Source organism: Canis aureus, chromosome X, assembly GCF_053574225.1.
Source record: "Canis aureus isolate CA01 chromosome X, VMU_Caureus_v.1.0, whole genome shotgun sequence".
Lineage (NCBI taxonomy): Eukaryota > Metazoa > Chordata > Mammalia > Carnivora > Canidae > Canis > Canis aureus.
Window position 1 is genome coordinate 1,194,318 of NC_135649.1, and position 27,309 is coordinate 1,221,626.

At 45.8% G+C, this 27,309-nt stretch overlaps 3 long non-coding RNA genes across 3 annotated transcripts; all 3 read right to left on the reverse strand.

The window, feature by feature from the left end:
• Positions 1-616: 616 nt before the first annotated feature.
• LOC144308067 (uncharacterized) lies at positions 617-6,656 on the reverse strand. Its single transcript, XR_013374701.1, has 3 exons — positions 5,881-6,656; positions 1,985-2,116; positions 617-754 (listed from the first exon to the last, which is right to left on the reverse strand). It is a non-coding gene; the product is annotated as an uncharacterized LOC144308067 (long non-coding RNA).
• Positions 6,657-10,167: 3,511 nt separating this feature from the next.
• On the reverse strand, positions 10,168-17,012 carry LOC144308072 (uncharacterized). The gene is made up of 3 exons (XR_013374704.1): positions 15,433-17,012; positions 11,535-11,666; positions 10,168-10,305 (listed from the first exon to the last, which is right to left on the reverse strand). It is a non-coding gene; the product is annotated as an uncharacterized LOC144308072 (long non-coding RNA).
• A 2,711-nt stretch (positions 17,013-19,723) lies between these two features.
• Positions 19,724-26,574, reverse strand: LOC144308043 (uncharacterized). Its single transcript, XR_013374689.1, has 3 exons — positions 24,995-26,574; positions 21,092-21,223; positions 19,724-19,861 (listed from the first exon to the last, which is right to left on the reverse strand). It is a non-coding gene; the product is annotated as an uncharacterized LOC144308043 (long non-coding RNA).
• Positions 26,575-27,309: the final 735 nt, after the last annotated feature.

Sequence of the window (27,309 nt, forward strand, 5' to 3'; positions counted from 1 at the left end):
GCTCTATCACATCAATAGGCTAAAAAAGACAAATTATATAATCTGATCAAGATACCAGAAAAGGGTTTGGCATAATTCAACCCCTACTCTCGATCGAAACGTGCTCAGCAAACTAGGACTAGAAGGTAACTTCCTAAGCTCGATAAGGAACATCTGTAAAGCAATCGACGGTTAACATTCCTACTGAATGGTGAGAAATTAAAAGCTTCCCTGTTAAGATCGGGAACTCGCAAGGAGGGGATCCCTGAGTGGCTCAGCGGTTTGGCGCCTGCCTTTGCCCAGGGTGTGACCCTGGAGTCCGGGGATCGAGTCCCACGTCGGGCTCCCTGCGTGGAGCCTGCTTCTCCCTCTGCCTGGTCTGTGTCTCTCATAGGTAAATACATAAAATCTTTTTTTACAAAAGTAAAATAATTTACTTTTTTCTAATTTTTTTTAAATTTCTATTTATTTATGATAGTCACACAGAGAGAGAGAGAGAAAAGCAGAGACATAGGCAGAGGGAGAAGCAGGCTCCATGCACCGGGGGCCCGACGTGGGATTCGATCCCGGGTCTCCAGGATCACGCGCCCCGGGCCAAAGGCAGGCGCTAAACCGCTGCGCCACCCAGGGATCCCAAAAGTAAAATAATTTAAACAGAGAGGCTTTGAGGGACAAATCGACATACAGATTACAATTCAGGAAACAATAGAAGGTTCACAAACATACCTCGTCCAGAAGACCAAATCAGCAGGCAGGTGTCATCTAACACGTGATGCTGGGGAAAAAAGCAAAAATCCTGTCAGCTTTTCACAGCAAAATTATTCTTAGGCGGATAAGAAGAGGTAAATATAAGACAGGAAACTTTTTAAAGATATTCTATTGACAATACACACTCAAGACGAAGGGAAACCTCTGCATCAAACAGGCAACGGAAGGGATCACACGTCAAACCTGGTGCGTACCGACCTATGAATAAAGAGGCAATTGAAGACACATCTGCCATCTGTATAACAAAACACTAATATCCTATTAATTGTAAAAGCTCATTATAAAGGGTTAAAATATCCAAGCCATGAGGATACAAAAACAAAGCGAACCAAAAGGATGACAAGACAATTCTCAGAGAGGGAGGAACAGAATGACTTGTTAGTCAACTATGAAAAAACTCAGGGCGGTTAATAAAGAAACGTGCATCGAAAGAAACTACCACTTTCCCCGATGCAGACAGCAGGGCGGTACGGGGAGGTCCGACCCCGGGGGAGGAGGTCGACCCATACACCTTCCCACCCACACTGGCCAAGATCCTAGAGCCTTCGTGCTGAGGGACCCGTCGCAAAGCCTCTGGGATAAACTCGCGCACGTGTGCTTTGTGTTCTACAAATACACACATGGTCGTAGTGACAGACGATGTCACCGTCACAGAGGAACGTACACTGGGCCGCCCCGCAGCACCGGGTCTGCGGTCGCCGCACCCCCACAGCGGCACTGCCCCACGGGGTATCCCGAACCCCAAGTGGCTGTTGAGCACACTCAACGGGGGGAGGGTGTAGGTGTCAAGTGCACGCGGAATTAGGAAAACACCGTGACTGGAATGCAAAATACCTCGTTAATACTCTTACTGACTATACACGGCCCAACGATCATATGTGGGATAGGACTGGGTTCAGTAGAACGGATGGAAATTATTTTGTCCCTTTTTTTTTTTTTTTTTTTCTTGGCTCCCTTAGTAAGTTCCCAAAGAGTTTCTCCTGCACGTTTTCGTGGTGAGTTCATTCCGGAGTGTGTCATGGGCTTTACCGTCCCGGGACACGGGGCCCTGCTGACCCTTACTAGTTACCGCTTTATTTAGGGAGGCTCTTAGCTTTGTACTTCCACGGGGCCACTTTGCTGAGTGCTCTTATTTGTAATGTTCTCCAGTAGGATCACCGTGTGTTGTCAGGCAGGCAGTCATAGCATCCTGAAATGATGATTACTGTACCTCCTTCTGTTAGATATTTCTACTTACGTCTTTTTTCCGTGCCTGGTTTAATTTTCTACTTGACACGATAATCGCGTGGAATCATAGTGGTCATACGCAGTATGTGTGTTTTGCTCCAGACTTCAATGGAGATGCTCCTCCTGCTCTTTGGATTCTGAACTGTTGGTAGAAATACGTAATGTAAAGTAAGAATTCCCCTCGTCTGACTATATCAATGTTTTTTTCCTTTTTATAAAGCAAAAAGGACATTCGATCTTGTTGGAGGCTTCTGTAACGTCTGTGGAGAAATGATCACGTGGTTCTTCACTTTAGATCGATTAAAATGGTGTACGATTTCCACAGATTTTCTAACACGGAACCATCCTTACACTCCCCAATCAATCCCTCTTGGTCACGTTTTATTTTTTTATCGAGGCGTAGCTGACGTACAGTACTATGTTAGTTTCCGATGCACGGCACAGGGATTCAACAGTTTTATACGTAGGAGGCGACCACCAGGATGGGTCTAGCTACCACCTGTCACCACGCAAAGTTGTTAAGATACAACTGACTGGGATCCCTGGGTGGCTCAGCGGTTCGGCGCCTGCCTTTGGCTCAGGGCCCGATCATGGAGCCCCCGGGTCGAGTCCCACGCCGGGCTCCCGGTGCATGGAGCCGGCTGCTCCCTCTGCCTGTGTCTCTGCCTCTCTCTCTCTCTCTCTCTGTCTATCATGAATAAATAAATAAAATATTTAAAAAGTATATAATTGAGTACATTCCCTATGGTGTACATTGCATCCCTGGGTCTTATTTATTTTAAAACTGGAAGTTTTGTACCTCTTAATCTCCTTCCCCTATTTTACTTATCCTCCCACTCGCTGGTGGTCTGTGAAGCACCAGATCGTTCTCTGTATCCTAAGTGTTTGTGCTTTATTTCGTTTTTTTACATTCCACATACAAGTGAAATCGTACGATATCTGTGTTTCTCTGTGCGAGTTATTTCACGTAGCAGAAGACCCTCTAGGTCCATCCATGTTGCTGCAAATGGAAAAAGATCTCATCCTACTTTTTAAGGTTTTATGTTTGTACTCATGAGAGACACAGAGACAGAGGCAGAGACGCAGGCAGGGGGAGAAGCAGGCTCCGTGCAGGGAGCCGGACGCGGGACTCGATCCCGGGACCCGGGATCACGACCTGAGCCACCCAGGCGGCCCTCATTCTTTTGTGATGGCTGAGTAACATATGTGTGTGTGTGTGTGTGTGTGTGTGTGTGTGTGAGTGAGAGAGAGAGAGAGAGAGAGAGAGAGAGAGGGAGAGAGAGGGAGCTCTTTACCCACTCATGTCTTGGTGGACACTGAGGCTCTTTCCATGCCTTGGCTGTTATTGTGAACAGTGCTCCGGTGAACACAGGAGGGCACAGATCTATCTGAATTAGTGGCTTCTTTTAAGAGTTTGTTTTTTCAGTCATCTTGACACCCAGTGTGGGGGCTTGAACCCACAGGCTCGAGATCCAGAGTTGCACATTCCGCCAGCGCAGCCAGCCAGGTGCCCCTGATTTAGTGCCCTTACTGTCTTCCCTAAGTACACAGAGGTGGAATGGCTGGATCCTACGGTGGTTCTACTTGTAATTTCTTGAGGACTCTCCATGCTGTTTTCCACAGCCGCTGTGCCATTTGGCATCCCCCCCGCCCCCATATCTCAAGGATTTAAATGAGCTACTACATCCTGTTTGGCATAATTCCATTTAGCAGTTGCGCACCGATAGTCGTAAGAATCATTCATAGCTTCATCGTCTGTGCTCTCTCCAGGGGCATCGATCCTCCATAAGCAGCATATGGAAGTTGTAACTCTTTTAATGCCGTGGACTACTTTAACATAGCACCGGAGTGGTCTGCGTCTTAAAGATTTGCTTGAATTGCCCTCTAAAGTCAGCTGACCTAGTACTTTTTTAGAAAGAAGACGTTATTTGTTCACTTGAGAGAGAGAACGCGAGCAGGAGGAGGAGCAGAGGGACAGGGAGACGCCGAGCTCCTGCTGAGCAGGGCGCCCGACTCAGGCCCCCGGGATCGTGACCTGGGCGGAAGGCAGACGCTGAACCCCCTGAGCCGCCCAGGGGCCCCGACCCAGTACTTTTTACAGCAGCTGCTTTTGAACCACATTTCCTATTTCTTTTGTAACAACCGATGAGGGGGCGCCCGGTGGCCCGCTCGGTGAAGCCTCTGCCTTCAGCTCAGGGCCCGATCCCGGGTCCTGGGGTCGAGCCCCACGTCGGGCCCCGAGCTCGCTGGGGAGTCTGTTTCTCGCCCTTCCTCTGCCTTTCTCCCTGCTCATGCTCTCTCTCTCGCTTTCTCTCTCGAATAAATAAATAAAAGAAAATCATAAAATAATAGCATCAAACCAGTCTTTACTGTTTTACAGTTTCCCTTTCCTCGTGGCAGTGTCGGTCATTTATGCCTCCGCGGGAAGACAGACCTTTGACCGTTCCCCAATCGGATTGACATGCAGTCGAGTAACTACTGTCTGATTCCACACCAGTTCCTCTAACTCTGTGCTCGTCTACTGACTTTCTTGTCTTGTTGCGTGTATTGGGGCTTTCTTTCTCCCCTTTTGGATGCGTATCTTAGCTGACGGATCACCTTTTTTTTTTTTTTTTTTTTTTTTTAAGAACCACTTCTCAAATTTATCAGTTGTGTTATTTTCCTGATTAACTGACTCCTGCATTTATATTGCATGTTTCCTTCCCTAGTTATTCTTCAGCTTATTTCTGGCCTGTGTCCTCATGATTTGCAGTGGATACTTTATTCATTTTCATATTTTCTGGCTCATTCACACAAGTAGGTAAGGCTATACATGTTCTTCCTGTTTTTTTTTTTTTTTTTAAGATTTTAATTATTTCTTCATGAGACACACAGAGAGAGGCAGAGACACAGGCAGAGGGAGGAGCAGACCCTTTGCGGGGAGCCCGATGCGGGACTCGATCCCGGGACCCCGGGATCACGCCCTCGCCTAAGGCAGACGTCCAACCTCTGAGCCACCCAGGTTCCCCTCTTTGTACATTTACATACAGTTATACCTCGATTGCATGATAAAGTGGCTTTAAATGACACCTAAACTCCTCCACCCGGCTCCAAAATATGAGGCAACCAGGATATCTATAATACGACGCTCCACAGTCTTTCCACCTTCCCTCTCAATGAGCTTGATGATGTTGTTTCCACATTATCGGGCAAAATAACATTGACATTCTCCTTTATGATTATAATTCCTACACCTTTACTACTTTTCCTCTCCATACCGTTTTTTGGTGGCGTAACATTCATATAGAAAAGTGCACAAACCCTATACGTAGAGCTCTACATATCGCCACCGAACCCCGGCAGCAATCAAGAAACCAAACCATTCGAATCAATACCAGTACCCCAGGAGTCACCTGCGCCCCTTCCCCAGTAACTGCTCCCGCTCTGCTCCCAGAAGTGGCCAACCTGGCTTTTAATGACACCCGGCAAGTATTTTTGCTTGGTTTTGAAGGTTATAAAAATGCAGTTATATAGGATGGTTTCTCTAGTGCCTGGTCTCCTCTGCTCATGGTATGTCTCTAAGGCACATGTTTCCCGCTGCACATGGCTCTGGTTTTTACGTTTTCATTCATGTATGATATTCCATCACATGACTACACCACAGCTTTTTTTCATCCATTCTAGTGCTTCTGGAGTTTTCATGTTTTTGACTATTATAAGTAACGTGTCTACGAATTTCATGTTTGAAAAATGTTATACACATGCAGATATGTACAGAGATGCAGTTCTGGTGAGACCGATGGAGGAGTTTTCAGGTTATTTTGTTCATGACTTCGCTGGAACCACAAGATCCCCCTATGACACATTTACCCAGCGCTCTAAATGACAGCACATCACACGGTTAGGGAACGAAGAACATTACTCTACCAGGTAGCAGAGGATACGGCCAAAAATGTGAAGATAGGTGGCTGCAGAGTTCATGCCCAGAATCCAACACAAGTCCCGAGTCCTCGTGGGAAGGTAGGGTTCGTTAGCCAGGACATCAGCAGTTGTGTCATAAGGGTCCACCCCGACCCAGAGACGTGACTGGAGAAAAAGGTTAAAATTAAGAGTCAGAAGCCAGAGTGGAACCAATCTGGAAAGAGTACGTAAAGAACAGTAGTGAAATTATTTGGGTCACTCAACTGAGAAGAAACAGAAAGCTGGTCTTGACCTTGCTTATTATCGAATACTAAATTCCCAAGAGAATCAGAGGTGTTTCAATCGGGGGGAGGATTAAAAGCATACAATTAAGTAGATAATATGAAACCATGAATATGAACACACTGATGGAGAACTTTTAGGTATAATACCAAAGCCAGAAGCCATGAATGAATAAAAGTATTCAGTATTTGATCATAAACAAATGATAAAAAATATATATATAAAAAAGTATATAAACACATGATAAATCTGTGGCAAAAAATATCACGAAAAAACAAAAAAACCCACAACGGGAATGACTGAAAAAGTTATGTGTAATCAACAACTGAACGGAGCATGATATAAAAAATCCAGAATCGGGGATCCCTGGGTGGCGCAGCGGTTTGGCGCCTGCCTTTGGCCCAGGGCGCGATCCTGGAGACCCGGGATCGAGTCCCACGTCGGGCTCCCGGTGCATGGAGCCTGCTTCTCCCTCTGCCTGTGTCTCTGCCTCTCTCTCTCTCTCTCTGTGACTATCATAAATAAATAAAAATAAAAAAAATAAAATATGGACTTATAAAAAAAAAAAATCCAGAATCCCTGCCTCCCCCCAAATCAATCTCCCTCTCTTTTGCAGAAAAATGTTGGCTTCTGGGCCGCCTCGGGGGCTCAGTGGTTGAGCGTCTGCCTTTGGCTCAGGTCTTGATCCCGGGGTCCTGGCGTGAGGTCCCACATCGCGATCCTCAATCCTCGCGGGGAGCCTGCTTCTCCCTCTCTATGCCTCTGCCTTTCCCTCTGTGTCTCTCAGGAAGAGATAAAATATTTGAGAAAAGAAAAACATTAGTCACGTTCTGCACCATAAGACACAACTTGAAATTTAAAAGAATAGAAACAGGGGATCCCAGGGGCTCAGCGGTTCAGCGCCTGCCTTCGGCCCGAGGCGTGATCCTGGAGTCCCGAGATCGAGTCCCACATCAGGCTCCCTGCATGGAGCCTGCTTCTCCCTCTCTATGCCTCTGCCTTTCTCTCTGTGTCTCTCAGGAATCAATAAAATATTTGAGGAAAAAAAAAAACACTTTAGTCACGATCCGCACCATAAAACAAAACGTAAATTTAAATTAATAGAAACGATAGGGTATGTGCTCTCAGACCATAACAGAATTAAACTACAAGTCAGTACAAAAAGAGAACAGTAAAAGTCCCACTATACTTGGAGATTTAATGTTATTGAAAAAACACAGGGATCGAAAAAAATCTCAAAAGAAATGCCGAGGTATTTTTAACTAAATGAAAATAAAAATACGACTTTTCAAAATTTGTAGAATGCAGCAAGATTGATGCCTAGAGAGAAATATATCTCATGGAATACATGCATTAAAAAGAAAGATCTAAGATCAATCTAAGTTTCCTCCTTAGGAAAGTAGGAAAAGAAGAGCAAATTATTTTTTTTAAGATTTAGTTATTTAATTATTCATGATAGAAAGAGAGCGAGAGAGGCAGAGACACAGGCAGAGGGAGAAGCAGGCTCCATGCAGGGAGCCCGACACGGGACTCGATCCCGGGACTCCAGGATCCCGCCCCGGGCCGAAGGCAGGCAACAAACCGCTGAGGCACCCAGGGATCCCCAAGAAGAGCAAATTAAATGCAAAGTAGGCAAAAGCCAAGAATTATAAGAATTAGAGGAGAGCTCAATGAAATTGAAAACAGAAAAGAGGAAAAACAAAAGCTGCTTCAAAGGATCAGTAAAGCCAGGCAAATAAGCCTCGGGAGAGGCAAACGAGGAAAAAAACGCTAAGTCTCTAGGTAGGCTAACAAAGATTTTTTAAAAAAGACACCAATTATTACCACTATGAGAAATGAAAGAGAAATGAAAGACTTCCACACTGTGAAGCTGCCGCTGCTACCCCACGAGGTGGGAGGGGGGCGGACAAGGTCAGCACCTTCTCTGCCCCCCCCCCCTTGGAGCCCTTCAAGCCCCCCAGTGCCTGGTAGCACTGCTGCCAGCCCCAGTCGCTGCCATGTCACACACCCCCTCCACTGCCCCCCGGGGCAGAGTTTGCACAAAGTCCCCCCATAGTATAAGGGGAGCCACGTGAGGGGCAGGGGGGACGGGGAGGAGGTCTGTTCCCCCTGGTGGGGCTGGCGGGGTGTGTAGCTGCCCCCCACCTCTCCCTACTTCTCGCCCCTCAATAAAATGATCTTAAACCGCAAAAAATTAAAAATGAAAATGATTTTTAATATGCATACTTGATTGTTTATTAATATGGCTTGTTTTTATATATTGCTAACACATAATTATATAACATAAAAACAAACAGATTAATCACCTTAAAATATTTAACCACACAGACCTTTAAAGCAAAAGGAATAATCGTGTCACGGGGCTTTAATGTGTATAAAGGCGATAGGTGGGAGAGCTACGTTGAATGAATGACGGGAAAAGGAGTCGAATGGGACAATATACAATATACAATGGGACAATACAAAGAGTACATCTAAATCAATACGTAGAAGAAATGCAGTGAATATAAAATAGCATGGAAATATGTGTGTGAATACATGTACAATGTTTTTGGTGTACATAAATTATTCCAATGAAATACTTAGGAGGATCACGTTGGATATAAAGCGCAAGAACTACGTTGTGCCTATAAAAGAATGCATACGGCACACCATGGAACCTACAGTCATTACAAGGATATTAATCCAATCCCACCAACAATCCTATCTGACAACCTAGGCGAAATGGAGTAAATTCTTCAAAGACACAACGTGCTAAGAGCCACGCAAGACGATGTAGCAAATGCGCAAAGGCCTAGATGTATTAGAGATAATGAGTCCGTAATTAAAACCCTTCCAAAGGAGAACACGCAAGGCCAGGATAGTTTCACCGGAAAATCGTACCAAATACGGAAGGAAGAAATTATACCAATTCTCTACAATCTCTTCCAGAAGACAGAAGCGCAGGAAATACTTCCGAAGCCACTCTACGAGGCCAGCGTTACCCTAACACCAAAACCAAACAGACACAGTGTAAGAAAGCTACAGACCGCTCTCTCTCGCCAACACAGATGCAAAAGTCCTCAAGAAAATTTTATCAAATCGAGGGGGATCCCCGGGCGGCTCAGCGATTTGGCACCTGCCTTCGGCCCGGGGCGTGGTCCTGGGGTCTCGGGATCGAGTCCCTCGTCGGGCGCCTTGCATGGAGCCTGCTTCTCCCTCTAACTGGGTCTCTGCCTCTCTTTCTCTCTCTCTCTCTCTCTGTCTCTCATGAATAAATAAATAAAAATCTTTAAGAAAAAGAAACTATTATCAAATCAAATCCAATAACGTATCCGACGAACTACGCATCACTACGAAGTGAAATTTATCCCATGCGTGCAAGGATGGCGCAACGTGTGAAGATCAGTTAACATGCTCTATCACATCAATAGGCTAAAAAAGACAAATTATATAATCTGATCAAGATACCAGAAAAGGGTTTGGCATAATTCAACCCCTACTCTCGATCGAAACGTGCTCAGCAAACTAGGACTAGAAGGTAACTTCCTAAGCTCGATAAGGAACATCTGTAAAGCAATCGACGGTTAACATTCCTACTGAATGGTGAGAAATTAAAAGCTTCCCTGTTAAGATCGGGAACTCGCAAGGAGGGGATCCCTGAGTGGCTCAGCGGTTTGGCGCCTGCCTTTGCCCAGGGTGTGACCCTGGAGTCCGGGGATCGAGTCCCACGTCGGGCTCCCTGCGTGGAGCCTGCTTCTCCCTCTGCCTGGTCTGTGTCTCTCATAGGTAAATACATAAAATCTTTTTTTACAAAAGTAAAATAATTTACTTTTTTCTAATTTTTTTTTAATTTCTATTTATTTATGATAGTCACACAGAGAGAGAGAGAGAAAAGCAGAGACATAGGCAGAGGGAGAAGCAGGCTCCATGCACCGGGGGCCCGACGTGGGATTCGATCCCGGGTCTCCAGGATCACGCGCCCCGGGCCAAAGGCAGGCGCTAAACCGCTGCGCCACCCAGGGATCCCAAAAGTAAAATAATTTAAACAGAGAGGCTTTGAGGGACAAATCGACATACAGATTACAATTCAGGAAACAATAGAAGGTTCACAAACATACCTCGTCCAGAAGACCAAATCAGCAGGCAGGTGTCATCTAACACGTGATGCTGGGGAAAAAAGCAAAAATCCTGTCAGCTTTTCACAGCAAAATTATTCTTAGGCGGATAAGAAGAGGTAAATATAAGACAGGAAACTTTTTAAAGATATTCTATTGACAATACACACTCAAGACGAAGGGAAACCTCTGCATCAAACAGGCAACGGAAGGGATCACACGTCAAACCTGGTGCGTACCGACCTATGAATAAAGAGGCAATTGAAGACACATCTGCCATCTGTATAACAAAACACTAATATCCTATTAATTGTAAAAGCTCATTATAAAGGGTTAAAATATCCAAGCCATGAGGATACAAAAACAAAGCGAACCAAAAGGATGACAAGACAATTCTCAGAGAGGGAGGAACAGAATGACTTGTTAGTCAACTATGAAAAAACTCAGGGCGGTTAATAAAGAAACGTGCATCGAAAGAAACTACCACTTTCCCCGATGCAGACAGCAGGGCGGTACGGGGAGGTCCGACCCCGGGGGAGGAGGTCGACCCATACACCTTCCCACCCACACTGGCCAAGATCCTAGAGCCTTCGTGCTGAGGGACCCGTCGCAAAGCCTCTGGGATAAACTCGCGCACGTGTGCTTTGTGTTCTACAAATACACACATGGTCGTAGTGACAGACGATGTCACCGTCACAGAGGAACGTACACTGGGCCGCCCCGCAGCACCGGGTCTGCGGTCGCCGCACCCCCACAGCGGCACTGCCCCACGGGGTATCCCGAACCCCAAGTGGCTGTTGAGCACACTCAACGGGGGGAGGGTGTAGGTGTCAAGTGCACGCGGAATTAGGAAAACACCGTGACTGGAATGCAAAATACCTCGTTAATACTCTTACTGACTATACACGGCCCAACGATCATATGTGGGATAGGACTGGGTTCAGTAGAACGGATGGAAATTATTTTGTCCCTTTTTTTTTTTTTTTTTTCTTGGCTCCCTTAGTAAGTTCCCAAAGAGTTTCTCCTGCACGTTTTCGTGGTGAGTTCATTCCGGAGTGTGTCATGGGCTTTACCGTCCCGGGACACGGGGCCCTGCTGACCCTTACTAGTTACCGCTTTATTTAGGGAGGCTCTTAGCTTTGTACTTCCACGGGGCCACTTTGCTGAGTGCTCTTATTTGTAATGTTCTCCAGTAGGATCACCGTGTGTTGTCAGGCAGGCAGTCATAGCATCCTGAAATGATGATTACTGTACCTCCTTCTGTTAGATATTTCTACTTACGTCTTTTTTCCGTGCCTGGTTTAATTTTCTACTTGACACGATAATCGCGTGGAATCATAGTGGTCATACGCAGTATGTGTGTTTTGCTCCAGACTTCAATGGAGATGCTCCTCCTGCTCTTTGGATTCTGAACTGTTGGTAGAAATACGTAATGTAAAGTAAGAATTCCCCTCGTCTGACTATATCAATGTTTTTTTCCTTTTTATAAAGCAAAAAGGACATTCGATCTTGTTGGAGGCTTCTGTAACGTCTGTGGAGAAATGATCACGTGGTTCTTCACTTTAGATCGATTAAAATGGTGTACGATTTCCACAGATTTTCTAACACGGAACCATCCTTACACTCCCCAATCAATCCCTCTTGGTCACGTTTTATTTTTTTATCGAGGCGTAGCTGACGTACAGTACTATGTTAGTTTCCGATGCACGGCACAGGGATTCAACAGTTTTATACGTAGGAGGCGACCACCAGGATGGGTCTAGCTACCACCTGTCACCACGCAAAGTTGTTAAGATACAACTGACTGGGATCCCTGGGTGGCTCAGCGGTTCGGCGCCTGCCTTTGGCTCAGGGCCCGATCATGGAGCCCCCGGGTCGAGTCCCACGCCGGGCTCCCGGTGCATGGAGCCGGCTGCTCCCTCTGCCTGTGTCTCTGCCTCTCTCTCTCTCTCTCTCTGTCTATCATGAATAAATAAATAAAATATTTAAAAAGTATATAATTGAGTACATTCCCTATGGTGTACATTGCATCCCTGGGTCTTATTTATTTTAAAACTGGAAGTTTTGTACCTCTTAATCTCCTTCCCCTATTTTACTTATCCTCCCACTCGCTGGTGGTCTGTGAAGCACCAGATCGTTCTCTGTATCCTAAGTGTTTGTGCTTTATTTCGTTTTTTTACATTCCACATACAAGTGAAATCGTACGATATCTGTGTTTCTCTGTGCGAGTTATTTCACGTAGCAGAAGACCCTCTAGGTCCATCCATGTTGCTGCAAATGGAAAAAGATCTCATCCTACTTTTTAAGGTTTTATGTTTGTACTCATGAGAGACACAGAGACAGAGGCAGAGACGCAGGCAGGGGGAGAAGCAGGCTCCGTGCAGGGAGCCGGACGCGGGACTCGATCCCGGGACCCGGGATCACGACCTGAGCCACCCAGGCGGCCCTCATTCTTTTGTGATGGCTGAGTAACATATGTGTGTGTGTGTGTGTGTGTGTGTGTGTGTGAGTGTGAGAGAGAGAGAGAGAGAGAGAGAGAGAGAGGGAGAGAGAGGGAGCTCTTTACCCACTCATGTCTTGGTGGACACTGAGGCTCTTTCCATGCCTTGGCTGTTATTGTGAACAGTGCTCCGGTGAACACAGGAGGGCACAGATCTATCTGAATTAGTGGCTTCTTTTAAGAGTTTGTTTTTTCAGTCATCTTGACACCCAGTGTGGGGGCTTGAACCCACAGGCTCGAGATCCAGAGTTGCACATTCCGCCAGCGCAGCCAGCCAGGTGCCCCTGATTTAGTGCCCTTACTGTCTTCCCTAAGTACACAGAGGTGGAATGGCTGGATCCTACGGTGGTTCTACTTGTAATTTCTTGAGGACTCTCCATGCTGTTTTCCACAGCCGCTGTGCCATTTGGCATCCCCCCCGCCCCCATATCTCAAGGATTTAAATGAGCTACTACATCCTGTTTGGCATAATTCCATTTAGCAGTTGCGCACCGATAGTCGTAAGAATCATTCATAGCTTCATCGTCTGTGCTCTCTCCAGGGGCATCGATCCTCCATAAGCAGCATATGGAAGTTGTAACTCTTTTAATGCCGTGGACTACTTTAACATAGCACCGGAGTGGTCTGCGTCTTAAAGATTTGCTTGAATTGCCCTCTAAAGTCAGCTGACCTAGTACTTTTTTAGAAAGAAGACGTTATTTGTTCACTTGAGAGAGAGAACGCGAGCAGGAGGAGGAGCAGAGGGACAGGGAGACGCCGAGCTCCTGCTGAGCAGGGCGCCCGACTCAGGCCCCCGGGATCGTGACCTGGGCGGAAGGCAGACGCTGAACCCCCTGAGCCGCCCAGGGGCCCCGACCCAGTACTTTTTACAGCAGCTGCTTTTGAACCACATTTCCTATTTCTTTTGTAACAACCGATGAGGGGGCGCCCGGTGGCCCGCTCGGTGAAGCCTCTGCCTTCAGCTCAGGGCCCGATCCCGGGTCCTGGGGTCGAGCCCCACGTCGGGCCCCGAGCTCGCTGGGGAGTCTGTTTCTCGCCCTTCCTCTGCCTTTCTCCCTGCTCATGCTCTCTCTCTCGCTTTCTCTCTCGAATAAATAAATAAAAGAAAATCATAAAATAATAGCATCAAACCAGTCTTTACTGTTTTACAGTTTCCCTTTCCTCGTGGCAGTGTCGGTCATTTATGCCTCCGCGGGAAGACAGACCTTTGACCGTTCCCCAATCGGATTGACATGCAGTCGAGTAACTACTGTCTGATTCCACACCAGTTCCTCTAACTCTGTGCTCGTCTACTGACTTTCTTGTCTTGTTGCGTGTATTGGGGCTTTCTTTCTCCCCTTTTGGATGCGTATCTTAGCTGACGGATCACCTTTTTTTTTTTTTTTTTTTTTTTTTTAAGAACCACTTCTCAAATTTATCAGTTGTGTTATTTTCCTGATTAACTGACTCATGCATTTATATTGCATGTTTCCTTCCCTAGTTATTCTTCAGCTTATTTCTGGCCTGTGTCCTCATGATTTGCAGTGGATACTTTATTCATTTTCATATTTTCTGGCTCATTCACACAAGTAGGTAAGGCTATACATGTTCTTCCTGTTTTTTTTTTTTTTTTTTAAGATTTTAATTATTTCTTCATGAGACACACAGAGAGAGGCAGAGACACAGGCAGAGGGAGGAGCAGACCCTTTGCGGGGAGCCCGATGCGGGACTCGATCCCGGGACCCCGGGATCACGCCCTCGCCTAAGGCAGACGTCCAACCTCTGAGCCACCCAGGTTCCCCTCTTTGTACATTTACATACAGTTATACCTCGATTGCATGATAAAGTGGCTTTAAATGACACCTAAACTCCTCCACCCGGCTCCAAAATATGAGGCAACCAGGATATCTATAATACGACGCTCCACAGTCTTTCCACCTTCCCTCTCAATGAGCTTGATGATGTTGTTTCCACATTATCGGGCAAAATAACATTGACATTCTCCTTTATGATTATAATTCCTACACCTTTACTACTTTTCCTCTCCATACCGTTTTTTGGTGGCGTAACATTCATATAGAAAAGTGCACAAACCCTATACGTAGAGCTCTACATATCGCCACCGAACCCCGGCAGCAATCAAGAAACCAAACCATTCGAATCAATACCAGTACCCCAGGAGTCACCTGCGCCCCTTCCCCAGTAACTGCTCCCGCTCTGCTCCCAGAAGTGGCCAACCTGGCTTTTAATGACACCCGGCAAGTATTTTTGCTTGGTTTTGAAGGTTATAAAAATGCAGTTATATAGGATGGTTTCTCTAGTGCCTGGTCTCCTCTGCTCATGGTATGTCTCTAAGGCACATGTTTCCCGCTGCACATGGCTCTGGTTTTTACGTTTTCATTCATGTATGATATTCCATCACATGACTACACCACAGCTTTTTTTCATCCATTCTAGTGCTTCTGGAGTTTTCATGTTTTTGACTATTATAAGTAACGTGTCTACGAATTTCATGTTTGAAAAATGTTATACACATGCAGATATGTACAGAGATGCAGTTCTGGTGAGACCGATGGAGGAGTTTTCAGGTTATTTTGTTCATGACTTCGCTGGAACCACAAGATCCCCCTATGACACATTTACCCAGCGCTCTAAATGACAGCACATCACACGGTTAGGGAACGAAGAACATTACTCTACCAGGTAGCAGAGGATACGGCCAAAAATGTGAAGATAGGTGGCTGCAGAGTTCATGCCCAGAATCCAACACAAGTCCCGAGTCCTCGTGGGAAGGTAGGGTTCGTTAGCCAGGACATCAGCAGTTGTGTCATAAGGGTCCACCCCGACCCAGAGACGTGACTGGAGAAAAAGGTTAAAATTAAGAGTCAGAAGCCAGAGTGGAACCAATCTGGAAAGAGTACGTAAAGAACAGTAGTGAAATTATTTGGGTCACTCAACTGAGAAGAAACAGAAAGCTGGTCTTGACCTTGCTTATTATCGAATACTAAATTCCCAAGAGAATCAGAGGTGTTTCAATCGGGGGGAGGATTAAAAGCATACAATTAAGTAGATAATATGAAACCATGAATATGAACACACTGATGGAGAACTTTTAGGTATAATACCAAAGCCAGAAGCCATGAATGAATAAAAGTATTCAGTATTTGATCATAAACAAATGATAAAAAATATATATATAAAAAAGTATATAAACACATGATAAATCTGTGGCAAAAAATATCACGAAAAAACAAAAAAACCCACAACGGGAATGACTGAAAAAGTTATGTGTAATCAACAACTGAACGGAGCATGATATAAAAAATCCAGAATCGGGGATCCCTGGGTGGCGCAGCGGTTTGGCGCCTGCCTTTGGCCCAGGGCGCGATCCTGGAGACCCGGGATCGAGTCCCACGTCGGGCTCCCGGTGCATGGAGCCTGCTTCTCCCTCTGCCTGTGTCTCTGCCTCTCTCTCTCTCTCTCTCTGTGACTATCATAAATAAATAAAAATAAAAAAAATAAAATATGGACTTATAAAAAAAAAAAATCCAGAATCCCTGCCTCCCCCCAAATCAATCTCCCTCTCTTTTGCAGAAAAATGTTGGCTTCTGGGCCGCCTCGGGGGCTCAGTGGTTGAGCGTCTGCCTTTGGCTCAGGTCTTGATCCCGGGGTCCTGGCGTGAGGTCCCACATCGCGATCCTCAATCCTCGCGGGGAGCCTGCTTCTCCCTCTCTATGCCTCTGCCTTTCCCTCTGTGTCTCTCAGGAAGAGATAAAATATTTGAGAAAAGAAAAACATTAGTCACGTTCTGCACCATAAGACACAACTTGAAATTTAAAAGAATAGAAACAGGGGATCCCAGGGGCTCAGCGGTTCAGCGCCTGCCTTCGGCCCGAGGCGTGATCCTGGAGTCCCGAGATCGAGTCCCACATCAGGCTCCCTGCATGGAGCCTGCTTCTCCCTCTCTATGCCTCTGCCTTTCTCTCTGTGTCTCTCAGGAATCAATAAAATATTTGAGGAAAAAAAAAAACACTTTAGTCACGATCCGCACCATAAAACAAAACGTAAATTTAAATTAATAGAAACGATAGGGTATGTGCTCTCAGACCATAACAGAATTAAACTACAAGTCAGTACAAAAAGAGAACAGTAAAAGTCCCACTATACTTGGAGATTTAATGTTATTGAAAAAACACAGGGATCGAAAAAAATCTCAAAAGAAATGCCGAGGTATTTTTAACTAAATGAAAATAAAAATACGACTTTTCAAAATTTGTAGAATGCAGCAAGATTGATGCCTAGAGAGAAATATATCTCATGGAATACATGCATTAAAAAGAAAGATCTAAGATCAATCTAAGTTTCCTCCTTAGGAAAGTAGGAAAAGAAGAGCAAATTATTTTTTTTAAGATTTAGTTATTTAATTATTCATGATAGAAAGAGAGCGAGAGAGGCAGAGACACAGGCAGAGGGAGAAGCAGGCTCCATGCAGGGAGCCCGACACGGGACTCGATCCCGGGACTCCAGGATCCCGCCCCGGGCCGAAGGCAGGCAACAAACCGCTGAGGCACCCAGGGATCCCCAAGAAGAGCAAATTAAATGCAAAGTAGGCAAAAGCCAAGAATTATAAGAATTAGAGGAGAGCTCAATGAAATTGAAAACAGAAAAGAGGAAAAACAAAAGCTGCTTCAAAGGATCAGTAAAGCCAGGCAAATAAGCCTCGGGAGAGGCAAACGAGGAAAAAAACGCTAAGTCTCTAGGTAGGCTAACAAAGATTTTTTAAAAAAGACACCAATTATTACCACTATGAGAAATGAAAGAGAAATGAAAGACTTCCACACTGTGAAGCTGCCGCTGCTACCCCACGAGGTGGGAGGGGGGCGGACAAGGTCAGCACCTTCTCTGCCCCCCCCCCCTTGGAGCCCTTCAAGCCCCCCAGTGCCTGGTAGCACTGCTGCCAGCCCCAGTCGCTGCCATGTCACACACCCCCTCCACTGCCCCCCGGGGCAGAGTTTGCACAAAGTCCCCCCATAGTATAAGGGGAGCCACGTGAGGGGCAGGGGGGACGGGGAGGAGGTCTGTTCCCCCTGGTGGGGCTGGCGGGGTGTGTAGCTGCCCCCCACCTCTCCCTACTTCTCGCCCCTCAATAAAATGATCTTAAACCGCAAAAAATTAAAAATGAAAATGATTTTTAATATGCATACTTGATTGTTTATTAATATGGCTTGTTTTTATATATTGCTAACACATAATTATATAACATAAAAACAAACAGATTAATCACCTTAAAATATTTAACCACACAGACCTTTAAAGCAAAAGGAATAATCGTGTCACGGGGCTTTAATGTGTATAAAGGCGATAGGTGGGAGAGCTACGTTGAATGAATGACGGGAAAAGGAGTCGAATGGGACAATATACAATATACAATGGGACAATACAAAGAGTACATCTAAATCAATACGTAGAAGAAATGCAGTGAATATAAAATAGCATGGAAATATGTGTGTGAATACATGTACAATGTTTTTGGTGTACATAAATTATTCCAATGAAATACTTAGGAGGATCACGTTGGATATAAAGCGCAAGAACTACGTTGTGCCTATAAAAGAATGCATACGGCACACCATGGAACCTACAGTCATTACAAGGATATTAATCCAATCCCACCAACAATCCTATCTGACAACCTAGGCGAAATGGAGTAAATTCTTCAAAGACACAACGTGCTAAGAGCCACGCAAGACGATGTAGCAAATGCGCAAAGGCCTAGATGTATTAGAGATAATGAGTCCGTAATTAAAACCCTTCCAAAGGAGAACACGCAAGGCCAGGATAGTTTCACCGGAAAATCGTACCAAATACGGAAGGAAGAAATTATACCAATTCTCTACAATCTCTTCCAGAAGACAGAAGCGCAGGAAATACTTCCGAAGCCACTCTACGAGGCCAGCGTTACCCTAACACCAAAACCAAACAGACACAGTGTAAGAAAGCTACAGACCGCTCTCTCTCGCCAACACAGATGCAAAAGTCCTCAAGAAAATTTTATCAAATCGAGGGGGATCCCCGGGCGGCTCAGCGATTTGGCACCTGCCTTCGGCCCGGGGCGTGGTCCTGGGGTCTCGGGATCGAGTCCCTCGTCGGGCGCCTTGCATGGAGCCTGCTTCTCCCTCTAACTGGGTCTCTGCCTCTCTTTCTCTCTCTCTCTCTCTCTCTGTCTCTCATGAATAAATAAATAAAAATCTTTAAGAAAAAGAAACTATTATCAAATCAAATCCAATAACGTATCCGACGAACTACGCATCACTACGAAGTGAAATTTATCCCATGCGTGCAAGGATGGCGCAACGTGTGAAGATCAGTTAACATGCTCTATCACATCAATAGGCTAAAAAAGACAAATTATATAATCTGATCAAGATACCAGAAAAGGGTTTGGCATAATTCAACCCCTACTCTCGATCGAAACGTGCTCAGCAAACTAGGACTAGAAGGTAACTTCCTAAGCTCGATAAGGAACATCTGTAAAGCAATCGACGGTTAACATTCCTACTGAATGGTGAGAAATTAAAAGCTTCCCTGTTAAGATCGGGAACTCGCAAGGAGGGGATCCCTGAGTGGCTCAGCGGTTTGGCGCCTGCCTTTGCCCAGGGTGTGACCCTGGAGTCCGGGGATCGAGTCCCACGTCGGGCTCCCTGCGTGGAGCCTGCTTCTCCCTCTGCCTGGTCTGTGTCTCTCATAGGTAAATACATAAAATCTTTTTTTACAAAAGTAAAATAATTTACTTTTTTCTAATTTTTTTTTAATTTCTATTTATTTATGATAGTCACACAGAGAGAGAGAGAGAAAAGCAGAGACATAGGCAGAGGGAGAAGCAGGCTCCATGCACCGGGGGCCCGACGTGGGATTCGATCCCGGGTCTCCAGGATCACGCGCCCCGGGCCAAAGGCAGGCGCTAAACCGCTGCGCCACCCAGGGATCCCAAAAGTAAAATAATTTAAACAGAGAGGCTTTGAGGGACAAATCGACATACAGATTACAATTCAGGAAACAATAGAAGGTTCACAAACATACCTCGTCCAGAAGACCAAATCAGCAGGCAGGTGTCATCTAACACGTGATGCTGGGGAAAAAAGCAAAAATCCTGTCAGCTTTTCACAGCAAAATTATTCTTAGGCGGATAAGAAGAGGTAAATATAAGACAGGAAACTTTTTAAAGATATTCTATTGACAATACACACTCAAGACGAAGGGAAACCTCTGCATCAAACAGGCAACGGAAGGGATCACACGTCAAACCTGGTGCGTACCGACCTATGAATAAAGAGGCAATTGAAGACACATCTGCCATCTGTATAACAAAACACTAATATCCTATTAATTGTAAAAGCTCATTATAAAGGGTTAAAATATCCAAGCCATGAGGATACAAAAACAAAGCGAACCAAAAGGATGACAAGACAATTCTCAGAGAGGGAGGAACAGAATGACTTGTTAGTCAACTATGAAAAAACTCAGGGCGGTTAATAAAGAAACGTGCATCGAAAGAAACTACCACTTTCCCCGATGCAGACAGCAGGGCGGTACGGGGAGGTCCGACCCCGGGGGAGGAGGTCGACCCATACACCTTCCCACCCACACTGGCCAAGATCCTAGAGCCTTCGTGCTGAGGGACCCGTCGCAAAGCCTCTGGGATAAACTCGCGCACGTGTGCTTTGTGTTCTACAAATACACACATGGTCGTAGTGACAGACGATGTCACCGTCACAGAGGAACGTACACTGGGCCGCCCCGCAGCACCGGGTCTGCGGTCGCCGCACCCCCACAGCGGCACTGCCCCACGGGGTATCCCGAACCCCAAGTGGCTGTTGAGCACACTCAACGGGGGGAGGGTGTAGGTGTCAAGTGCACGCGGAATTAGGAAAACACCGTGACTGGAATGCAAAATACCTCGTTAATACTCTTACTGACTATACACGGCCCAACGATCATATGTGGGATAGGACTGGGTTCAGTAGAACGGATGGAAATTATTTTGTCCCTTTTTTTTTTTTTTTTTTTCTTGGCTCCCTTAGTAAGTTCCCAAAGAGTTTCTCCTGCACGTTTTCGTGGTGAGTTCATTCCGGAGTGTGTCATGGGCTTTACCGTCCCGGGACACGGGGCCCTGCTGACCCTTACTAGTTACCGCTTTATTTAGGGAGGCTCTTAGCTTTGTACTTCCACGGGGCCACTTTGCTGAGTGCTCTTATTTGTAATGTTCTCCAGTAGGATCACCGTGTGTTGTCAGGCAGGCAGTCATAGCATCCTGAAATGATGATTACTGTACCTCCTTCTGTTAGATATTTCTACTTACGTCTTTTTTCCGTGCCTGGTTTAATTTTCTACTTGACACGATAATCGCGTGGAATCATAGTGGTCATACGCAGTATGTGTGTTTTGCTCCAGACTTCAATGGAGATGCTCCTCCTGCTCTTTGGATTCTGAACTGTTGGTAGAAATACGTAATGTAAAGTAAGAATTCCCCTCGTCTGACTATATCAATGTTTTTTTCCTTTTTATAAAGCAAAAAGGACATTCGATCTTGTTGGAGGCTTCTGTAACGTCTGTGGAGAAATGATCACGTGGTTCTTCACTTTAGATCGATTAAAATGGTGTACGATTTCCACAGATTTTCTAACACGGAACCATCCTTACACTCCCCAATCAATCCCTCTTGGTCACGTTTTATTTTTTTATCGAGGCGTAGCTGACGTACAGTACTATGTTAGTTTCCGATGCACGGCACAGGGATTCAACAGTTTTATACGTAGGAGGCGACCACCAGGATGGGTCTAGCTACCACCTGTCACCACGCAAAGTTGTTAAGATACAACTGACTGGGATCCCTGGGTGGCTCAGCGGTTCGGCGCCTGCCTTTGGCTCAGGGCCCGATCATGGAGCCCCCGGGTCGAGTCCCACGCCGGGCTCCCGGTGCATGGAGCCGGCTGCTCCCTCTGCCTGTGTCTCTGCCTCTCTCTCTCTCTCTCTCTGTCTATCATGAATAAATAAATAAAATATTTAAAAAGTATATAATTGAGTACATTCCCTATGGTGTACATTGCATCCCTGGGTCTTATTTATTTTAAAACTGGAAGTTTTGTACCTCTTAATCTCCTTCCCCTATTTTACTTATCCTCCCACTCGCTGGTGGTCTGTGAAGCACCAGATCGTTCTCTGTATCCTAAGTGTTTGTGCTTTATTTCGTTTTTTTACATTCCACATACAAGTGAAATCGTACGATATCTGTGTTTCTCTGTGCGAGTTATTTCACGTAGCAGAAGACCCTCTAGGTCCATCCATGTTGCTGCAAATGGAAAAAGATCTCATCCTACTTTTTAAGGTTTTATGTTTGTACTCATGAGAGACACAGAGACAGAGGCAGAGACGCAGGCAGGGGGAGAAGCAGGCTCCGTGCAGGGAGCCGGACGCGGGACTCGATCCCGGGACCCGGGATCACGACCTGAGCCACCCAGGCGGCCCTCATTCTTTTGTGATGGCTGAGTAACATATGTGTGTGTGTGTGTGTGTGTGTGTGTGTGTGTGAGTGAGAGAGAGAGAGAGAGAGAGAGAGAGAGAGAGAGAGGGAGAGAGAGGGAGCTCTTTACCCACTCATGTCTTGGTGGACACTGAGGCTCTTTCCATGCCTTGGCTGTTATTGTGAACAGTGCTCCGGTGAACACAGGAGGGCACAGATCTATCTGAATTAGTGGCTTCTTTTAAGAGTTTGTTTTTTCAGTCATCTTGACACCCAGTGTGGGGGCTTGAACCCACAGGCTCGAGATCCAGAGTTGCACATTCCGCCAGCGCAGCCAGCCAGGTGCCCCTGATTTAGTGCCCTTACTGTCTTCCCTAAGTACACAGAGGTGGAATGGCTGGATCCTACGGTGGTTCTACTTGTAATTTCTTGAGGACTCTCCATGCTGTTTTCCACAGCCGCTGTGCCATTTGGCATCCCCCCCGCCCCCATATCTCAAGGATTTAAATGAGCTACTACATCCTGTTTGGCATAATTCCATTTAGCAGTTGCGCACCGATAGTCGTAAGAATCATTCATAGCTTCATCGTCTGTGCTCTCTCCAGGGGCATCGATCCTCCATAAGCAGCATATGGAAGTTGTAACTCTTTTAATGCCGTGGACTACTTTAACATAGCACCGGAGTGGTCTGCGTCTTAAAGATTTGCTTGAATTGCCCTCTAAAGTCAGCTGACCTAGTACTTTTTTAGAAAGAAGACGTTATTTGTTCACTTGAGAGAGAGAACGCGAGCAGGAGGAGGAGCAGAGGGACAGGGAGACGCCGAGCTCCTGCTGAGCAGGGCGCCCGACTCAGGCCCCCGGGATCGTGACCTGGGCGGAAGGCAGACGCTGAACCCCCTGAGCCGCCCAGGGGCCCCGACCCAGTACTTTTTACAGCAGCTGCTTTTGAACCACATTTCCTATTTCTTTTGTAACAACCGATGAGGGGGCGCCCGGTGGCCCGCTCGGTGAAGCCTCTGCCTTCAGCTCAGGGCCCGATCCCGGGTCCTGGGGTCGAGCCCCACGTCGGGCCCCGAGCTCGCTGGGGAGTCTGTTTCTCGCCCTTCCTCTGCCTTTCTCCCTGCTCATGCTCTCTCTCTCGCTTTCTCTCTCGAATAAATAAATAAAAGAAAATCATAAAATAATAGCATCAAACCAGTCTTTACTGTTTTACAGTTTCCCTTTCCTCGTGGCAGTGTCGGTCATTTATGCCTCCGCGGGAAGACAGACCTTTGACCGTTCCCCAATCGGATTGACATGCAGTCGAGTAACTACTGTCTGATTCCACACCAGTTCCTCTAACTCTGTGCTCGTCTACTGACTTTCTTGTCTTGTTGCGTGTATTGGGGCTTTCTTTCTCCCCTTTTGGATGCGTATCTTAGCTGACGGATCACCTTTTTTTTTTTTTTTTTTTTTTTTTTAAGAACCACTTCTCAAATTTATCAGTTGTGTTATTTTCCTGATTAACTGACTCATGCATTTATATTGCATGTTTCCTTCCCTAGTTATTCTTCAGCTTATTTCTGGCCTGTGTCCTCATGATTTGCAGTGGATACTTTATTCATTTTCATATTTTCTGGCTCATTCACACAAGTAGGTAAGGCTATACATGTTCTTCCTGTTTTTTTTTTTTTTTTTAAGATTTTAATTATTTCTTCATGAGACACACAGAGAGAGGCAGAGACACAGGCAGAGGGAGGAGCAGACCCTTTGCGGGGAGCCCGATGCGGGACTCGATCCCGGGACCCCGGGATCACGCCCTCGCCTAAGGCAGACGTCCAACCTCTGAGCCACCCAGGTTCCCCTCTTTGTACATTTACATACAGTTATACCTCGATTACATGATAAAGTGGCTTTAAATGACACCTAAACTCCTCCACCCGGCTCCAAAATATGAGGCAACCAGGATATCTATAATACGACGCTCCACAGTCTTTCCACCTTCCCTCTCAATGAGCTTGATGATGTTGTTTCCACATTATAGGGCAAAATAACATTGACATTCTCCTTTATGATTATAATTCCTACACCTTTACTACTTTTCCTCTCCATACCGTTTTTTGGTGGCGTAACATTCATATAGAAAAGTGCACAAACCCTATACGTAGAGCTCTACATATCGCCACCGAACCCCGGCAGCAATCAAGAAACCAAACCATTCGAATCAATACCAGTACCCCAGGAGTCACCTGCGCCCCTTCCCCAGTAACTGCTCCCGCTCTGCTCCCAGAAGTGGCCAACCTGGCTTTTAATGACACCCGGCAAGTATTTTTGCTTGGTTTTGAAGGTTATAAAAATGCAGTTATATAGGATGGTTTCTCTAGTGCCTGGTCTCCTCTGCTCATGGTATGTCTCTAAGGCACATGTTTCCCGCTGCACATGGCTCTGGTTTTTACGTTTTCATTCATGTATGATATTCCATCACATGACTACACCACAGCTTTTTTTCATCCATTCTAGTGCTTCTGGAGTTTTCATGTTTTTGACTATTATAAGTAACGTGTCTACGAATTTCATGTTTGAAAAATGTTATACACATGCAGATATGTACAGAGATGCAGTTCTGGTGAGACCGATGGAGGAGTTTTCAGGTTATTTTGTTCATGACTTCGCTGGAACCACAAGATCCCCCTATGACACATTTACCCAGCGCTCTAAATGACAGCACATCACACGGTTAGGGAACGAAGAACATTACTCTACCAGGTAGCAGAGGATACGGCCAAAAATGTGAAGATAGGTGGCTGCAGAGTTCATGCCCAGAATCCAACACAAGTCCCGAGTCCTCGTGGGAAGGTAGGGTTCGTTAGCCAGGACATCAGCAGTTGTGTCATAAGGGTCCACCCCGACCCAGAGACGTGACTGGAGAAAAAGGTTAAAATTAAGAGTCAGAAGCCAGAGTGGAACCAATCTGGAAAGAGTACGTAAAGAACAGTAGTGAAATTATTTGGGTCACTCAACTGAGAAGAAACAGAAAGCTGGTCTTGACCTTGCTTATTATCGAATACTAAATTCCCAAGAGAATCAGAGGTGTTTCAATCGGGGGGAGGATTAAAAGCATACAATTAAGTAGATAATATGAAACCATGAATATGAACACACTGATGGAGAACTTTTAGGTATAATACCAAAGCCAGAAGCCATGAATGAATAAAAGTATTCAGTATTTGATCATAAACAAATGATAAAAAATATATATATAAAAAAGTATATAAACACATGATAAATCTGTGGCAAAAAATATCACGAAAAAACAAAAAAACCCACAACGGGAATGACTGAAAAAGTTATGTGTAATCAACAACTGAACGGAGCATGATATAAAAAATCCAGAATCGGGGATCCCTGGGTGGCGCAGCGGTTTGGCGCCTGCCTTTGGCCCAGGGCGCGATCCTGGAGACCCGGGATCGAGTCCCACGTCGGGCTCCCGGTGCATGGAGCCTGCTTCTCCCTCTGCCTGTGTCTCTGCCTCTCTCTCTCTCTCTCTCTGTGACTATCATAAATAAATAAAAATAAAAAAAATAAAATATGGACTTATAAAAAAAAAAAATCCAGAATCCCTGCCTCCCCCCAAATCAATCTCCCTCTCTTTTGCAGAAAAATGTTGGCTTCTGGGCCGCCTCGGGGGCTCAGTGGTTGAGCGTCTGCCTTTGGCTCAGGTCTTGATCCCGGGGTCCTGGCGTGAGGTCCCACATCGCGATCCTCAATCCTCGCGGGGAGCCTGCTTCTCCCTCTCTATGCCTCTGCCTTTCCCTCTGTGTCTCTCAGGAAGAGATAAAATATTTGAGAAAAGAAAAACATTAGTCACGTTCTGCACCATAAGACACAACTTGAAATTTAAAAGAATAGAAACAGGGGATCCCAGGGGCTCAGCGGTTCAGCGCCTGCCTTCGGCCCGAGGCGTGATCCTGGAGTCCCGAGATCGAGTCCCACATCAGGCTCCCTGCATGGAGCCTGCTTCTCCCTCTCTATGCCTCTGCCTTTCTCTCTGTGTCTCTCAGGAATCAATAAAATATTTGAGGAAAAAAAAAAACACTTTAGTCACGATCCGCACCATAAAACAAAACGTAAATTTAAATTAATAGAAACGATAGGGTATGTGCTCTCAGACCATAACAGAATTAAACTACAAGTCAGTACAAAAAGAGAACAGTAAAAGTCCCACTATACTTGGAGATTTAATGTTATTGAAAAAACACAGGGATCGAAAAAAATCTCAAAAGAAATGCCGAGGTATTTTTAACTAAATGAAAATAAAAATACGACTTTTCAAAATTTGTAGAATGCAGCAAGATTGATGCCTAGAGAGAAATATATCTCATGGAATACATGCATTAAAAAGAAAGATCTAAGATCAATCTAAGTTTCCTCCTTAGGAAAGTAGGAAAAGAAGAGCAAATTATTTTTTTTAAGATTTAGTTATTTAATTATTCATGATAGAAAGAGAGCGAGAGAGGCAGAGACACAGGCAGAGGGAGAAGCAGGCTCCATGCAGGGAGCCCGACACGGGACTCGATCCCGGGACTCCAGGATCCCGCCCCGGGCCGAAGGCAGGCAACAAACCGCTGAGGCACCCAGGGATCCCCAAGAAGAGCAAATTAAATGCAAAGTAGGCAAAAGCCAAGAATTATAAGAATTAGAGGAGAGCTCAATGAAATTGAAAACAGAAAAGAGGAAAAACAAAAGCTGCTTCAAAGGATCAGTAAAGCCAGGCAAATAAGCCTCGGGAGAGGCAAACGAGGAAAAAAACGCTAAGTCTCTAGGTAGGCTAACAAAGATTTTTTAAAAAAGACACCAATTATTACCACTATGAGAAATGAAAGAGAAATGAAAGACTTCCACACTGTGAAGCTGCCGCTGCTACCCCACGAGGTGGGAGGGGGGCGGACAAGGTCAGCACCTTCTCTGCCCCCCCCCCCCTTGGAGCCCTTCAAGCCCCCCAGTGCCTGGTAGCACTGCTGCCAGCCCCAGTCGCTGCCATGTCACACACCCCCTCCACTGCCCCCCGGGGCAGAGTT